This window comes from Ahaetulla prasina, chromosome 5, assembly GCF_028640845.1.
Source record: "Ahaetulla prasina isolate Xishuangbanna chromosome 5, ASM2864084v1, whole genome shotgun sequence".
NCBI classification, from domain to species: Eukaryota; Metazoa; Chordata; class Lepidosauria; order Squamata; family Colubridae; genus Ahaetulla; species Ahaetulla prasina.
The window spans coordinates 86,707,296-86,720,771 of NC_080543.1; the positions used below are offsets into that span (position 1 = coordinate 86,707,296).

Sequence of the window (13,476 nt, forward strand, 5' to 3'; positions counted from 1 at the left end):
AATTCCAAGCCAAGAATTTGAATGTATTCCTCTGCAAATGGTAGATAACAAAATCTACTCCACCCAACAATGGCTTCTAAAGTGGTTCAACTTTTTTTTTTAAGTGGATCATCACTACCTATAGCAATAAATGGTGGGTAGAATGCTTGCTTTTATAATTGCAGAATAAAGAAATAGCATTCTATACTTGGTCTAGTACACTGATCCTAGATCAAGCAATTGTGACTTCATCCTACTTTAAGGAATTATTCCAGAAACATTTGCATTTGCATGAACAGAAGTGTATTTTTAAAATATTTTAAAAGAATATAGATATCCCTATAAGCCATCTGCTATTAAAATCTTGGCTGCCTTTTGTGCTTTAGTTTAGTTTAAAGACTGCATCAGGCCTGGAATATATAAAAAGAGAAACAAAGCTTGACTTTTATCCACATTCTAATAACTCCAAGCAGTGATGCTATCTAGTAACCTTTGATATTAAACAAGGATATACATAATCAAATGTGAATACTATCTGTTTTAAGTCTTTGTATTTACTCTCCATTCGTGAAGCAGCAAAGTACTGAAACACAACCCAAACCCAAAATATATTTGAATTATCTCAAATGTTTGTTTAATGCATTTATTATTATTTCTGTTTTGGGCCTTTGGCTATGCAACAAAAAAAGAAAAAATCCGCAAGTATGCATTTGTTTTTGAAAATGAAGATATGACTTGACATGCTTCTTTTGTGGGTCTGTAAGTTTGGTAAACATTTCAGCTTTTTTTCCCCAGCTGCAGATATGAAACAATATTATATAAAGAATTATTTATAAATTTATTATTATTATTATTCATTTTTCATTTACTTTTACAAAAACAAACTTTAGAAATTCTTTTCAAAGGAAAGAGAAATTTAAATAAACTCTTATAAAAGAATGTGGAGTTTCTGCATTTATTTAATGACAACTGACCAGTAGACATGTGTCCAATGGTCTGTTGCTATCTTGGTTTTCTAAACTTTAATCACACCAGAAGACATTATTAAGGTATTCCTTACACTGAGATATGCTTTAATAGGGGCACTAATTTATTTCAAAGTATTCAGACAAGAAGGCCACACAATGTTTTGACACAAATTTTTAGAATTTCAAATGGTTGTTTCTGCCCAGTTATAGGTGAGCTAAATCTCTGTGATCCTAGAAAATATACGGTAATACATATTGTGTAAATCAAATAGCATTTTAAATGCACACAAAAACTACACGGTAACACACACAAACACACACATACAATTGCCACTTTTACGAAACTGGGAATCCTCCTATGCAGCTGGAAATAAAGTTATATTGCATACAGTATTCTAGATGATTAGATTTTTTCCCCCCAACTAATTACCTACCATTCTTTATTTTACTGCTATACTAGCATGTCTAGTCATTTTCTATCTCATGGAAAATGCAGTTGCTGGGATGAAAAAGTTATAATTGCCTTATTTTCTGAAAATAAAGTAAGACCTCACAGTGACATATATAGTGGCAAAATTCTTCATGATTTGAGTCAGTTCCATGGAAATCAATATGGAAAAATATGTCAGCTCAAAATTTCAGATTTAAATAAAAGTACATCTACAAAGTTAAGTAATATCAATAGATTTTGCTTACTTTTTTCATAGTACTGTTATTTGAAAATGACTTACATGTAAATGAAAATGACTTAAAAGTAAATGAAATTTCTAAATATTAACACAATTTTGAAATAATTACATTGGATAAAAGATAAGCAAGGCAAAACATACATGCATACATACTACTGTGTTTCCTTGAAAATAAGACCCTGGCGTATATTTTTTTGAAGCCCGAAATAAGGGCTTGGCCTTATTTTCGGGGGAGGGGTGTCTTATTATTTTGGGGCACAATTTGGGGGTGGCAGGTGGGGAGGGGGAGAAGCGAGGGGCAGGAAGCCCTGCCATGGCCAGCAAGAGAAGAGACGACAAGAATCACAGCTGCAAAACACTGCAAAAGCAGCAGGAGGCCCCACGTTGCCAAGAGCTTGGCCCTGATTGAAGCCCCTGGGGTGGATCCCACAGCTCGGCGCTTGAGAGGGTCTTGGCGGGGTGGGGGGAAGCCTCTTTATGCAACCCAGCTTTTCTTTCAGGTGGGCAGGATAAAAAGCATCCATGAAAGAGACCAATCCACAAGATGCATTGATGACATCAGCAAGTATTGCGGGTCCAATTGGCAAAAGAAAGCTCAGGTTAGAAACATGCAGAAAAGGCCTGCACTCTGCAGTGGGTAGACAATGGCTAAAATGATGATTATTTATATATGTATGTGTATGTATATATGTCACCTCAGAATTTCATCCTTACCCTTCCTTCTGGCTATTTTTTTTTCCAGCCTTGAGACTGAAACTTTACAGAACAGATCTGTCTGGAGCTGAGTAGCACTGGTTCTCACCTTTCCTTCTTTATTTCTTACTATCTATATACTCACAAACTCCCATATGCACACACAAATGTGTGCATAAACACATCTGTGCACATACATACTTCAGCTGACTAAAAGTCAGTGAAAATTAATAACTATGAGCCCCTCTATTTAAGACATGGCATGTGGGATCTTTTGACTTGAACTGTAAAATTAGTAAATGGTAAAGAGCATAAGTAAATACATAAAGAACAGTAAATATGCCAGTATGTCTGGGAAACTACAGTAGAATAAAGATAAGTCTATAACTGATCTGAACCTAGTTTCTTTTTTTGAAGTGGAAATGATGACATTGCTAAATAAATGTCAGAAAGTGAACCTTTAATTACCAATTAAAAGTCTAAAATGTATGTCAATAAGTAGTAATTGGTGCCATCCAGATTGTTGCAGTTTTGTTGTAATTTAAAATTCATAGCTTAGTGATAGTTGCCTGTTACACACTAATGAACGTTGATAATGAGAGTCTGGGAAACTAGTAAACATTACTGTGGAACATGAATATAGAAAAAAGAACCTTTAGGCAACTTGAATAGATGAATGGGAATGAGATAAAAAATATAGAAAAAATTATTAGAGCCAAGATTACAAGACTGTCTACATGGGAAGCAGAATACCAAAATGGCAGTCTCAGACACATTATTAAAGCCCCACACATTGGTATGTGTATGCAATGTATACATATACAAAAGGGTGGGGCCTTGATCCTGTGGTTGCATCAACCATTTTGACCTTTTACCCCCATTCTCCATTGTAGACACTTCTGACTGTCATTAATTAATCTTTATCATCAAATATACAGTATTTGGTAATGGTAATTAGTGCAAACGTCCTCTAAAAAGTAGGAGTATTCTACTTTTTAGTGTATAAAATCACATTTTATAGATTTTTTGTCTGTTTCCTTTTTGCTTCATTTTATATTAAGAAAAATACATTTTATTCAATAAACCCATAGGTCCAAAGCTTAATTTGTTATGACCGCCCGTTTCTGGCCTGCAGGGACAATATTTCTGAGCATGACATTATCTAAAAGACATTCCAATACATTTTGGATGTGTTTGTATATTATACATGACACATATTAGATTGACTAAGTTTAGTGCACTCTATGAGGTTTCTGACACACTGAAATCTATGGTTTGGGGAGTAGATTGTTCTATTAATTTGTAATGAGGAATCAACTCAGTCTGAAGTTCAACTCATACTTTTCATCTAGTGTATAGTGACCAGATGTCCCGCTTTTGGCGGGACAGTCCCGCTTTTTAAAAATTTGTCCCGCGTCCCGTGGCTTTCTAAAAAAGTCCCGATTTTAACTTAACTTAAGCAAGCTCTCAGGTTTCTTTATATTCTTTCCTGTTAGGCCTGCCTTACTTGTTCAAATAACCCCTCTGGCTACTTTTCATTCTGCTCCTTACCAATTTCAGTTCAATTTCTGCTCCGCTTTAGAGTGTTAAAATATAATTTCCCCGCCCCCCCCCCGAACGTTTCCCTTGTCTCTTTAAATAAATTCTGCTGCTGATTGGTGCGGCTGGAGGGAAAGAAGCGTTTTCTGTTCTCTGATTGGCTGCTTAGTCCACGCCTCTTTTGACATGAAGCGCTCGCCAGTCAGCTCTTGTCTTCTCACTTTGTCTGTGTGGCGCTTTCCTTCGGAGCCATGTGGAACAACCAGTTCTTAAAGCCCCCATTTGTCCTGGGGCAACGCAGCCCTTTCCGGGCGCAGTCTGCTTTGGCCCAGCTCAGGCGCCTGCTGGAGGGTGAGCTGGAGGGTATGGGAGGGGCTGGAACCGGGAAGAACGAGAGGGTGATAATGTGGAAGGCAGCCGAGGAGGTAAGCCGTTGGGAAGGAGAAACGAAAGAGAAGAGAAGCTTTGGAGAGGGGGCAATAGTTTCAGGAAATCATGTTCCTCTTTCTTATTAAACTGACATATTTGGTAAGCAGAAACCAGACTACCATCTGATGTATGTTCATGGTTCTCGTAAGTAACAGAACTGTTGTGTCCCACTCCTCCTCTGACGGCCGGGTCAGGGAAGTCCGTATCAAGCGTGCCTCTGCAGCTTTGCCAAAGTTCTGTCAGAGTTCTCAGGGCAGGCAGGAGACCAGGATGTGACTTCAGCAATCCAATTTAGACTTTGCCTGACTCAAAGAATGCCAGAAAGCAGATCCTTTATATAGGCCATGGGGTGTGGCTCCATGACTCAGCACTTATCCAGGCCTGCCCCTCCCTTCCTTTTGCTGACGTCGCCTCTCCACTCTCCGGAAGCGTGGGTCCCTCCAGCCTCCAGCTGCCGGTAATTCCAGCTCGTGACTGGCTTCACACTCCCCAGGCTCACATGCTGTGGGGGAGGGGCCCAGCTGCTCCGTTTGTCCGGGCATGGTGCCAGGACTGGGGGCTGGAGGCATGCCAGGACATTCTTCTGCACTATCAGCATCCAGCAGGAGACAAGAGGGGCCCGGCTGCGGAGAGGAGAGCGAGCAAGGCACAACAAGAACAGAGTTGGAAGGGACTTGGAGGTCATCTAATCAAACCCCCTGCTCTTGCAGGAGACCTATACTATTTCTGATAAATGTCTCTTTTTAAAAGCGTCCAGTGATGGGGCACTCACAACTTCCCAAGGCAATTTCTTCCACTGGTTAATTATTCCCAGGAATTTTCTCCTTAGTTTAAGGTTGGTTCTCTCTTTGGTTAGTTTCCATCCATATATTTTTTTTGTCCTGCCTTTAGGTGCTTTGGTAAATAAGTTGGACCCTCTTCCTTGTGGAAGCTTTTAAGTATTGGGAGACTGCTATCCTGTCACCCCCTGGTCCTTCTTTTCACTAGACTAAGTATACCCAGTTCCTGCAATCCTTCTTCATATATTTTAGCTTCTAGGCCCCTAATCATTTTTGTTGAAAATTTTTTTGTATTGGGTTGACCAGTATTACAAGTGCAGAATGGGAAACTTGCTGCAGCCAATTTGCCATACTGAACTCGCCACAGCCAACTCACCGCAGAACAACTCACCACAGGACAATTCAGCAATTCAACTTATTTGAAATAATTAAAACATTATTTTAATTTTTGACATTCACGTTTCATTTTGTCCCTCCTTTGGCATCTTTAATGATTCTATTCCACTATTTCTTCAATATTAGAGCAATTCTTGTCCTATGGCGAGAAGGCTGCAGTGAGTTGCCCATTCTGCACTTAGAATACTGGTCAGCCCACTCAAGCCCATCCCAACGGCGGGGAGCAGCCGAGCCCTCGTAGCAAGGTGGGCGCGCGGGAAGGCCCAGGGGTGTCGCTCGGTTCCCGCAGGAGGAGGAAGGTCTTGGCGCCTGGACTGGGCCGCGAAGCGTGTGTCAATCGCCTCGGCCTGCTGCCCACCCAGCAGGACTGTCGTGCGGCCGCCTCCCACCCACGCAGCGCCAGCCTACCCTATCCCATCTGGAGAAAGAATGATGGAGAAAAAGAGGGGGGCAGAAAATGATGAAGAGAGAAAGAGAGATGAAGGATAGAAGGGGGAGAAAGATGAAAAAGAGAAAGGGGGGAGAAAGATGGAGAGAAAGAGAAGGAGGGAGAAAGAGATTAAGGAGAGAAAGAGAGAAAGGGGGAGATAGAGATGGAGAGAAAGAGGGAGGGAGAATGGATTTGTTCTGGTAATTGGTTTAACAAGCATGGCACTGAAAAAGTGACTTATGACTGTTTTTTCACACTTAACATTGCAGCAAACAGTCATTAGGGCAAAGAAGCTATGTCACATGACCACCTGGACATGCCGACCCGGTCACATGAAGCACCACAGTTGTGACATGAGTGACATGGTTATTAAAAATGCTGCAACAGGGATAAATGATGACCGGTCATAAGTGTGATAGGGACTACCCAGACGGCTGAAAAAAGTGATTTCTGACAGGTTCTCGCACTTTTGAACAGTCCTCACACTTATGACCGGTCATCATTTATGCCTGTTGCAGCATTTTGTGCATAAGGACTACTCAGAGGGCTGAAAAAGTTATTTTTGACCTGTCCTCACACTTTTGACTGGTCCTCACACCTACAACTGTCCTCACATTTTACATTTTGCACCCTATCTTGTAACCATGGTGAAAAGAAGCAGTTGTGAAATGAGTGACATGGTTGTTAAAAATGCTGCAATGGGCATAAATGTGAGGATGGTCATAAGTGCGAGGACCGGTCAGAAATTACTTTTTTTAGCCCCCTGAGTAATTTCTATACCCATAGCCAGGGCCACCCGGTCACATGAGCAGCTAGGCTCACCCACCCAGTCACATGAGCAGCTAGCCACGCCTACCCAGTCACATGACAACCCACACCCCAAAATAAGCCATGCCCACAGAACCGGTACTAAAAAATTTAGAACCCCCCCCCCCCCAGGGGTCAATGGTGTCCCACTTTACCAATGTTAAAATCTGGTCACTATAATCTAGTGTCCTAGGTTTTAAGTTCTACTATCTAATCTTTATGCAAACTTTCGGCATAGTAATCCATCATTGCCCTGTTCTTCTGATTAGGAAGCTTTTCTTTATCTAATCTAAACTGGCTCTTCTTTTATGCAAAGTAATGTTTGTAGAGATAATTCATCCTCCAGTCAAGCTTCAACTTCCTTTTCATTGTTTCTCTCAGTCAATATTTTTGCTGGCATTGATTTTTGTATTTTCCCCCCAGAAGTCCAACCTTGGCTTGAAATGGAAATGGGCTGATCTGAACCATTACAGTAGAATATTAATATCTCTGAGGAAAAAGGAAGTTATAACTAACTATAGCATCCATGAAAATGTACTAAAGATAATGTTCCTGTATAGTTCAGAATAATATGAGCTTAAGACTCGTGTCTTGCTGCTACCCAGGAAATAAATAAATATTATAAGGAGGGAAAGCTAGGACTGAGAAACATCTCAAACTTCTACTAACTCTGGGTCACAGCATGTCAGAATATGTATCTGGCACAAGTGCAGAATTAAATGTTAAACTTTCTGACTTATAGGCAATGCTGTAGTTTAAAAAAATGCTGATATTTCAGTACGCTCAATGCAACACACAATCATACCTCCCCCATTGCCTGGGTTTATCCATTATCTTCTGAACTGAGCTATTTTGGATGCATGGCTAATTGGAGCCTAGAAAATTGACAAGTCCGAGGATTCAAAAATGAACTTGAATTCATTGATCTCAGGTCCAGGCCTGCAATATATTTAGTTTTGTTCTCATTTTCTTCAGGAAAACATGGATGACATATATGTACCAAATGTCTTTGTGTTATAGGAACAAATGAATGAATAAATAATAAATAGCTCCAAGATTTTTCTCAAAGTGTTTATACCAATTAACAAATTTGTCTAACTAGGAAGAATGTATCTTTGTTTACATACAGAACACAGTAAGTGTGGTCAAAGGTAAACTCTTGTAGGAAGAATCATAAGAACCCCCCCCCACCGCCCTTATTTCCATGTTCCCAGAAAAGGCAAAGAAAAACCATCCACAGAAGTCAGAAAATACAAAGCCACACAAATTTTCCCCACTTTTCCCACCTTTCCCAAAGGCAAGCCTTGACCCTGACCACCACCTAAAAAACCAAATAGGGATAATTAGAATACAAAAAGGCACATTATTAATCTAATCAGACAATCCCATTAGGCATCTCAATCTCAAAGGATAAAAAAATCACTTTACTTCCCGTGCCAGGCTGTCAGCTGTCCCAGAACCAATGCTGAGTCACTTGGCTTCTGATTCCTAAATAAATGGACACCTCTTTTTCCTGCAGCTTGCTTCCAAATTCATTGGCTCCTACATCTTTCTCCCAGCTTGGAATCGGACTGGATTTTACGTCCAATAATTTGATATGGCAATACCTGGCCAATGAACCTGGCCCAGGTAACCGTTCACCTTGCCAGCAGCAGATCCCTTATGACTATGGGTGGTTTTCTCAGACCTTGGCCATTTGGAGCAAGGGTAGAAAAGGGAATTCTGAGTCTTGTGCTCAACGGAGGTGAGTACCATCAAAATTTTACTAGATTGAAAGCCCAGGAGAGCAAGTGAAGTGTGTGAGTATAGAATAGAATAGAATAGGATAGAATTTTTATTGGCCAAGTGTGATTGGACACACAAGGAATTTGTCTTGGTGCATATGCTTTCAGTGTACATAAAAGAAAAGATACCTTCATCAAGGTACAACACTTAAAACACTTAATGATGGTCATAGGGTACAAATTTAACACTTAATGATACAACATAGGGTACAAATAAGCAATCAGGAAACAATCAATATCAATATAAATCATAAGAATTACCAGCAACAAAGTTACAGTCATACAGTCATAAGTGGAAGGAAATGGGTGATGGGAACGATGAGAAGATTAATAGTGCAGATTTAGTAAATAGTTTGACAGTGTTGAGGGAATTATTTGTTTAGCAGAGTAATGGCGTTTGGGAAAAAACTGTTCTTGTGTCTAGTTGTTCTGATGTGCAGTGCTCTATAATGTTGTTTTGAGGGTAGGAGTTGAAACAGTTTATGTCCAGGATGTGAGGGCATAAAGTATGAGTATGCCTGTGTGTGAGCAATTGCAGCTGGATCCTGCTCCCTCTGAGCCTTTTCTAGCTGCCCTCAGCCTTTCGCTAGTGTTTTGTCCTCCTTTGCCTCCATCTGAATGATGGCTTAATTAGCCGTCACTATCAGCTCTGGCAGCAGAATAGCCAGCGTATGCCAAGAGCCTCCGTTATCTTCCACGACGCTGGTGAGTCACCTAGAAACAAACTTCAGCTCTTAATCAGTGGATTTGCTTGTTACAAAGAGACACAGCAGCTCTGGCTGCCTTTTATATCCTGTGGGGTGTGGCTCCATGACTCAGCACTTCCTAGGCCTGCCCCACCCTTGCTTCTGTTGTTCCCTCCTCTCCTGCCTATGAAACCAAGCCTGATTGCCATCAGCTGGGTCTGCAGGCGTGGCCTGGGGGGGGAAGAGTCAGGGGTTGGAGGCCTCGTTATCTCTTCCACCTGGCTAGCTATTCTGGCTCCTGGAGCTGAGTCAGGCAAGCCGGTGCTCCCGAGGTAAGTCCTGACGGCCCTTCCCCCTCACTGTCCAAGTCACTTTCTGGCAGCAGGCCCGGCTCGGGGGGTGCAGACACAACAGCTAGTCCCAAAGCACCATGACTGACAGATTCTGGAAAGCAAGGGTGTTGGCTAGAGCACAAGCCCTTCTGCTAAGGAAAAAAGAGACCATGTGGAAGTGACACTGAAAAGTGAGGGACAGAGACGCACATGGGCAACCAGCTGGGAAATCACAGAATAGAGTCCTATTCCATAAGTAGGGGCCCATACTCAGGGGTGGGATTCAGCAGATTTGGACCAGTGCAGGCAAACCAGATGTTAATTTTACATCTGATTTGCTGAACTGGTACTTGCAAGGACTGGTTGGCCCCTCCCCTCATAGGAGTCTCCACGCGGCCCATTTTGGATGCCAGGTAAGTGCAGCGCATGCGCAAGGCTCTGGGAGGGTGAAAAATGGGCCTTCTGGAAATCTCTGGAGCCTGGTGGAGGCCGTTTTCACCCTCCTGGAGGCTCGACAAAAGCCTCCGGAGCCTGGGGAGGGTGAAAAGCAGGCCTCCTGGAAGTTACAGAAGTCTGGAAATGAGCCCATTTCTGGCCTCCAAAGGGCCTCTAGAGCCCGGGCTCGAGAAAAACCTCCAAAAACTTGGGGAGGATGAAAATGCCCCCCCATGTGGTGCAGGAGGCTGAGTAGGCCACGCCCACATGGCCATGCCCACCTAGCAACCGGACAGAGAACTGGTTGCTAAAATTTTTGAATCCCACCCCTGTCCATACTCTGAGAAATTTCAATGGACAGAGTCCTCCCAGCCCATTTGCTGAAAACACTGAGGTGGCAGACTGAAGATTGGAAAGTACCTTCACCTTGCGGTGGTGCAGAGTAAAACCGGAATTCCTTTGAACCTGGAGATTGGATCTGGGTAAGATCATTCACCTGGAAAACACCACTATCACCCAGATGGAAGGGATCCTTTCAATTCTTGCTAACCACTCAGATGGCTGTGAGAATTGCAGAGAGGGATGTCTGGATTCATTGGACTCACATCAAACCAGCCGTCCTTGACCACAATGCCAAACCAGAAGCATTGTCTAGAGTGCCATCCCTGTGACTTAGGAAAGACCCTGAAACTGAGGAGTGGGCATTACAACTCCTTTTGAGACCTTGGGAAACAATGGCAGGGATTGCAAGGGAACAGGTTAAATTTAACACAGTTAAATTGTATTGCATGTTTGTCTTTGTAATCTGCAGTGGGGGATATCTAGAACCCAATCTATTCCTTGACAAAGAAAATATTTGGGAGCACCTGGCATGACAACTCTTAAATACAACCAACTTCTGGTTGGCTGGGGGTAAAAGACATCCACAGAAACTAAAGCAACCCCTGCCTCCCAGCCAGAATGGCCTCAAGTAACCCTGGTTAGAAGAGAGAGACAGGCTGAATTGGCAGGATTAAGTCAGAAAACACAAAACCACACAGAATTTCCAGTCCCCACCTTTCCCCAAGGCAAGCCTTGACCCTGACCACCATCCAGGAAACCAAATAGGGATGATTAGAATACAAAAAGACACATAATCAAATAACCCCACCAAGCATCTCAATCTCAAAGGCCCAAAAGGGTATAAAAATCACCCATGCCAAGCTGTCATCTGTCCCAGAACTGATGCTGAGTCACTTGGCGTCTGATTCCTAAATAAGTGGAGACCTCCTTTCCTGCAGCTTCCCTCCAAATTCATTGACTCCTGCATGGCTTGGAACCAGACTTGATTTTACTTCCAACACTATCAAGGAAAATATCTGCAAAAACCAGCCCATAAAATTCTCTACTATTTTCTTATTACATATCATTCATCTGCAGGCTTAAAGTTCATATTTGTTTACCGAATGAATATGGAATAGTTGTTTTAATATAATTTGTACAAGAACTGCTATATAAATTATGAATGACTTAAAGAACCTTTTTTATCAGTGTGGGTGAGGGAGAGAGAGAGAAAAGGGAAAGAAAGTAGATCAGGACTTTGTCTCCCTCAGGCAAACTAATAATTTCTAATGCCAATTTTAATTGCAGCTGGAGCCAGTGTTCTGTAATTGGTAGAGTTAATCTTAAAAAAATAAGCAGGGTTAGATCTAATTAGTACTTGGGTTTGGAAACCACCAGGATATACTAGGGCTGAAGCTGGTCTGAGACACAAAAAAGCTGCCTGAAAGAAAAATATAGGTAAATCACTTCTCTATTGGACACAAACATATCCATGAAGTTACCAATAATTGTGTACAACCTGAATGAGACGTTGCTGGATTAGAATGAGGGACATGCAAGTTCAACCTCCTTACTTACCACAGAGTTTACAATTGTTTTGATTGTCTTCTGTCAGCTCAGCCTAGCCCAAAGTTGTTAGCAATTATCAATAACTGGTTCCCCAACCTTAAGCCTAATCCTTTCTTCTACTTCTCAGAAATAGAAAGGCTGAATTGAGACAGTGATGAAGAGCTGGAGGAGCAAGTCTCACCTTTCAATATACTTTTCTGTTGCCCAGTTGCTATGGTATGGCACAAAGGATCATCCTGGGCTGTGGGTGCTGTCCAGATATGGAAGAGAGGATATAATCCTGCAAGCACAGGATTGGAGAGAAGGTGGCTTTATGGAGAAGAAATTAGGGATCAGCATAGTTGGTGAAGCAACTGCTTATTCAACCTTTAGCCACTGTGAAGAGGCTGTCTATGGATCAAATGGGTTCCACTGGGAACCAGTGCCAGAAAACTTACCTATCTGAAGCTGAGGGGGAGAAAAGATTCCACCTTAACGTATACAAATTTTCTTGTATCCTTCTGTTTTCAACATTAACATTGCCTAATCATTTGTTATAAGCTTCTTTGTAAAGGTGAAGATTGAATATTGGCTACTGAATCAGAAAATCTAACATGAATATTAAATTTATCCAAAAATTATGACAGAGGGATACATTTAAAACAATATCATTTTGCAGGGGCTCTTGTCCAAATTGCATGTTAAACCATTTGGCATTTTTAGAGTTAAATTTCTGGTTCTCTCCATTAGACTTAAATCAGCCTGGCTGGTGTTTAAGCTGCCTGGAGAGACAAGTAAGAGCTCACACCCTCCAGAGTGGGAGTGATCTTAAGCCGGGACAGAGCAGAATTTCCTGAACCGAACTGACTACAGTATACAACGCTCAGCTGGTCCTAAGAGGAACCCCGCAAAGCCGGCGTGCAAGCAGGAAGCCTCCTTTCTGTCTGAACAAGCTAGTAACTTTCCATTTTTCTTCAGAAAAACGGAATCCGAGGAATAATAAACAATGGAGATCAGGGTAAGATATTAAAGTTCGTAAACATTCTTAATTTCTTTTCAAAGCGGAAGGGAAAATCAGAATTTGCTTTGGGAGCGCCTGGGAATCACTTCTTACAATTTAGAGTGGATTCAGCTGCGGGGCAGCAGCTATGGGCAGAGTCCGTCGCTCTGGTTTCTTGTACGGTGCTTCTGCTTCGTCTGTTGCATGCACTTTTCTCCTCAAAAGAGATGGCGAACTTCCTCTCAGCAGATGTAGAAGATGCAGCTTGGCGGGAGCACGGGGAGAAGACGGTAAAATGAGAAGAATCGAGGGAGAGTTGCGGGTTTCGCACAGGCTTCTCCTTTGGTTTTGAATTTTGGGAACTTTTTTAACAAATGCGTTGTCTTGGAAACAGAATCTGAGTAATGTTAAACACATGAAATAAAAACGGTAAAAATGAATTCTCTCCATCTTAGGGGTTCCTTTCTCCAGAGTTTTAAATTGAACATTTTTAAAGAGGGGATTGCCTTTTAAGAGGTTTTAGCATACTGACGCTGGCATGAATTTTAATTCTGAAATTTTTGTCCTTTTCCATAAAAGATGAATGTTTTGAAGAAACACATTTTTACTTTCTTTGGGGATTTGATTATTGAAACTGAGGGAAACAATTATAGTACAATAT

General features: G+C 41.7%; 1 protein-coding gene across 1 annotated transcript in view; it reads left to right on the forward strand.

The window, feature by feature from the left end:
• The first annotated feature begins 12,636 nt into the window (after nucleotides 1-12,636).
• MID1 (midline 1) overlaps nucleotides 12,637-13,476 on the forward strand; it is a 230,442-nt gene continuing 229,602 nt past the window's right edge. Inside the window, exon 1 of the mRNA XM_058184611.1 lies at nucleotides 12,637-12,833. The gene's annotated coding sequence lies outside the window, so the exon portion shown is untranslated. The remainder of the gene's footprint in view (nucleotides 12,834-13,476) is intronic.